Raw genomic sequence first — 4728 nt, 5'->3', positions numbered from 1 at the left:
TGGTGCCTTGAATTCCCTTCCTTGTTTTTAGCATATAGACTCTAGAGTTGTCCAGCAGTTACTCTACATGGGACACGCTCTGATAACAGAAGTTTTATGTAGATAGCATTTCTGCATCTCATCATCCCTTGCTGCCAGCACACAGCTGCACTCTCCTGATCTGCTGCCTGCAGCTGAGGGAATGGAGGAGAGCATCCCTGGCTCCTTCATCGTTGGTTCCAAAAATCTTCAGTGCTGGTGGTTTTGCTCACAAGGACGCCAGAGCTGTGTGAGCCTTAGTAATTTCTTGCAGTATCTTGGAATTTCTATCTGTGAGGAGGTGAGCTGCTGGATGATGAGTCTGTTTAGCAGATGAATACTGTGTCTTCCTTGGAAGAGAGTCTCCATATCCCACATTCCTCATCTCTGTGTGCAGGGGTGGCAGGGCAAGCCTCCCAGCTGTGGTGGATGTATGGCCTTTTCTTCTCTTCATCTCAGAACTGCAGCTCAAGAACCAGCAATTCTAGACCTCATCAAATGCAGATTCAGCTGCTGAGTAAAACAGCCTGCAATTTTTCTCCTTTTGGGGCATCTCTTTCTTCCTCTTGACATGTCTTTGTAGGCACATGCATGGTGGCATGTCCCTGTCAGGGTGAGAGGAATGTACTATCTGTCTGGCAATAAAACCAGTGAAGAAAATAGTGTTTCGGACATTGCAGAACAATCTACTGAGGCTATGCAGTAGTTACGGTACTGGCATAAGACATGAAGTCAGTCCTAGAGGATGTACCTGCTATAACTGTTAACAAACATCTGCAGGGGAGAACGATGGTGCCTTTTCCCAGCTGTGAAAGGAATTGCAGGGAAACATTATTTAAATGTTGCATGACAGACAAGGGAACTACAATTAAACAAGCTGTTCAAGAAACTGTGACTTCAGGACTGAAGTAGCTATTGTTTCCCTGCTGTGGTACTTCCAAAGTTGCAGAAAAATATGGAGAAATACGTATTGCTCAGACAGTCTTCCTAGACCTTGTAATGAAATACCTGTTCATTACAGTGGACACAAATCCTATGGTATGTAGATGAGAAGGTTGACTAGAGCCATTGACTGACATTTAATCAGCCTGCAATATCAAATGGAGCCAAGCAAGAGCGCAGGTTGATGTGATACTTGCATTTATATTTTGTGTCTTTGACTACAAGGTACGTTATCCCTGTGTGCTGGCAGGAGTGCTTGAAGAGTTGTAGATTGAATGCCCGAGAATGCTAACTCGGGAGGCTGCCTTATGCATCTCTGCAAAAATCTCTGCAAATGCATGGTCAGCCCTGACATGTTTGCAGAGACATCCTAGCAGAAATATGAATTTAGTATTAGTCTAAAGAAAACTAAAATAAATACGTAACAACTAAATCACTTTAGAAGGAGCTATACCTCACTTTTGAAAACATTTCCTGAAATGCAGAAATTGTTTTCTCAGTGCTGAAAACCACAGAAACTAGCAGGTAACAGTTTTCACACTGACCATGGAGTTGGCACACTATCACACAAGATCAGCATATATAATTTGCAAGTTTAATAGTTTCTATGTAAAACCTGATCAATTAGGATAAATTATTACATTATGGAACTAGAGGCATTTAATCATCTGCAGTTTTCAGTAGGTTCTAGAGTAGGATAAAACATCAAAAAACCCCTCATTTGATTCCAGCTGAGGACCTGCAAATAAGACAATGTTGTAATATTAATAAGACTGCAAGAAAAAGACAGACCCTCCTCTATTAATGGCCAAAGGAACACTATGATGTAGGAATTATAATGAACAAAGTAAAGAACTGAAAAATAAAATAGATGCAAAATGGATCTGGAAAAAGCAGCTACTGTGATTAACAATCGTTGTAGGCAAGCCAAGCAACAGCTGTGCATAAGGAACTGAAGCAAGGGGTGCTACCTAAAACAAAGAAAAAAAGAAAGTATTTTGTGAGCATAGAAGACAAGCCTTCCAGGCAATTGTTGTAATTGCTGCTTTTCCCTGCCTTACATGCAAAAAGACCTGTCTGTCGTGATTGGATTATGGTTTGGTGGGTCTGAACACTTGAAGCTTTTATTAGCGTAGTTATTCCTGTTATTCTAAACTTACATACACAGGAAATCACACAGCTCTGGCCCTAATACAGTCTATATCATAGGCACATATAAAACAGCTTACCCTGTGCTCTGAAAGGCATATGACGTCCAGAGTTGTGTACAGACAAGGAGAAACAAGTACAACGCTCCGGCAGAGCGGTGGTTGAGTTTGCAGCTAGGCTGCACAAGTGCTTTTTCTCCATGCCCGAGAAGCAGCTTGGATTAGATGGAGGCCACTGCTCAAGGGTGGGAGCAGCAACCACCTGGCTGCTGGTCTGACAGCTTCAAACCCTGTTCAAGGGGTGGGGGAAAAAAAACACAAAACCAACCCAAACCAATGTCTTCCCCTACTTAAACTTACAGTACAACTGTTCTTATGGGCAAGTTTTCTCCTAGGATTTTTTTTTTTTTTGCTAAAAGCCAAATAGTTGTAGATAAAGGATGTACCCTGCACGAGTAGCACTTCATGTGTGTGGTGCAGCAAAGCCTCAGGGCAACTGGAAGATGTGGCTTTTCTGTGATGAGGCTGCTCTGAGTCTTTAATTAGTCACACATGATAAAATAGGCAGCCAAAATTGCAGCTGAAATTACTTAAGCCACCTTCATGCCGCAATACCTGTAGTGGTGATGACTGAATGCATCTGTTTTTACCATCATGAAGACTAAATTAGTTTTAATTGTTTTAAGATCTTTTACTGAGCTGAAGCTCATCTCTATTTATTTAATTATGTTTCAAATGAGATAATTTTAGGTTTTATTTCAAAACATAAAACTATATTGCTAGGGCTGTTTAGTAAATCAGTTTTTACAACATGGGGAAAGAATCCAGTTAATGGGTTTATTCACAGGTTGCTTATGCTCCTGCTTAGTAATGTAGATACAGGTGCTGGGCTACAAGGATATAGTGGTTACTATTTAAAAATGGACCTTTATAACAGTAATTGTTTTTTTAACTTATAAAATTCTCTTAAGTAAAGAAATTAGGACAATAAATGGTCATTTTCTAAAAACCATGCCCCTCACATCCATGTAAGAAGAAACCCAAAACTGCTGTTTCTAGCATTGAACTGCTGTACTGCTGGTATCCTTGAAGCAATTGTGGATGATTATTTAGTGTTTGGGAAGGAAGAGGTGAGGGCTGCTTGTTCCATCAGGTGCACTCTGTACTTTATATTGCTAAATCGGGTCAGCTGAGGTAGGAGAGCCTCTTCCTGTTACATGACCTTACAAAATTCTCCTGCTTCACTCGGGGAAATCTTTTACAGTGAAATGACATACAGCCATCACTGTAATTATGTTCAGAGGACCAGAGCAGTAGGGCTGGTGGTGCTCACTTGGCAGCCTGCACCTCTTAGCAGGCATCAAACTAGGCTGCAAAGCAGAGTTGGTTACCTCATTATGGAAAACCTGCCGTGGTGATGAATCCAATAGGATAACAACGACTAGAAATATCTTCTATTTAAAAAAAACCTATTTCCTTTTTCTGAGGAAGAAGTATCAATGATGTGGCACGAATATCTCAAGTAACATTGTGAGAAGGTTTACTCCTTCCATCACTACCTTGCAAAGTGTGTCTTGAAACACTTGTACTTCATGAGAAGAACTAGTCATGGGTTTTCTCCCAAGCTTTCTGTGTCCTTCTTAATGTGTTTTATCCAATAAAAACATCCCACAGGTTATAAGGAGCAAACTAAAATCAGGGTTCTGACTGATGGCAGAAAGTGAAGGGCTCAAAGTTGATACTGTTAGATAGTAACAGTCATTTTAGCTATGTAATCCTTTCCTCAGGACTTACGGGTCTTTTTTGAGCTGAATAAATATAAATTTAGTAGAACATGATAAAAATGTAAGTTCTTGGTATGTTTCACCACTGATAAATTCACTTAGCATATTTAATTATGCTGTTTCCCGGTGCCTTGGCTCTACCCAGCCTAAATAACCCAAGTGAGGCTGGAGGATGGCCAGGAAGGGGGGATCATTCCTACAGAAAAGTACAGTTCTGTGCTTCCCTCTTCTTCCAGCCTTTCCCCTGTTAAAGAATGACTACCTAAACTACTGCCACTGGAAGGCCTTGAACATAAATATTGGTAGGCTTGATTTAGGAAAAAAAGCAATTAGCACACTTAAGCCAGAAAGGCATGATTACACCAGGGCTCACTTTGGTCTAATTACAGTATCCTTGGTGCTGTTTAATATGCTTAAGTTAGGGTCAGTTTTTCACTTGATGGACTGAGATTTCTCCTGCTCACTGGAGAACTGTGAGAGCAAGACATCATCTAGGATGCCCCTGACTTACTAGAGGAAGCCAAAGGTTGTCTTTGATTGAATTGGTGATGCATGTCCAGATAGGCACCCTGAAATCACCTTTGGCCTATATCTTTAACTAAAAGAAAGGGGGGAAATTTCAGTAGACTACAGTGGATAAACAAACTGTGGACATACAAGATGAGTAACTTGAAGGTAAACATGCCAAAGTCCTTTCCAAAGCTACTGGGATCAAAGTGAAATAAACAATAGGTCCTGATGGACTTCTACAAGGCCATTCAGGACTCAACAGGGAGTTATTTAGGTTTATACAAGGTCTGAGAGAAAAAAAAAAAAAGTACTGCTTCAAGTGTGTA

General features: G+C 40.7%; 1 long non-coding RNA gene across 1 annotated transcript; it reads right to left on the bottom strand.

The window, feature by feature from the left end:
- Window positions 1-1563: 1563 nt before the first annotated feature.
- LOC121090451 lies at window positions 1564-3237 on the bottom strand. Its single transcript, XR_005828562.1, has 3 exons — window positions 3131-3237; window positions 2190-2398; window positions 1564-1699 (listed from the first exon to the last, which is right to left on the bottom strand). It is a non-coding gene; the product is annotated as an uncharacterized LOC121090451 (long non-coding RNA).
- Window positions 3238-4728: the final 1491 nt, after the last annotated feature.

The sequence above is a fragment of the Falco naumanni genome, chromosome 6 (genome assembly GCF_017639655.2).
Source record: "Falco naumanni isolate bFalNau1 chromosome 6, bFalNau1.pat, whole genome shotgun sequence".
NCBI classification, from domain to species: domain Eukaryota; kingdom Metazoa; phylum Chordata; class Aves; order Falconiformes; family Falconidae; genus Falco; species Falco naumanni.
The sequence above is the reverse complement of the archived record's forward strand: the minus strand, read 5'-3'. Positions and strand labels throughout refer to the sequence as shown.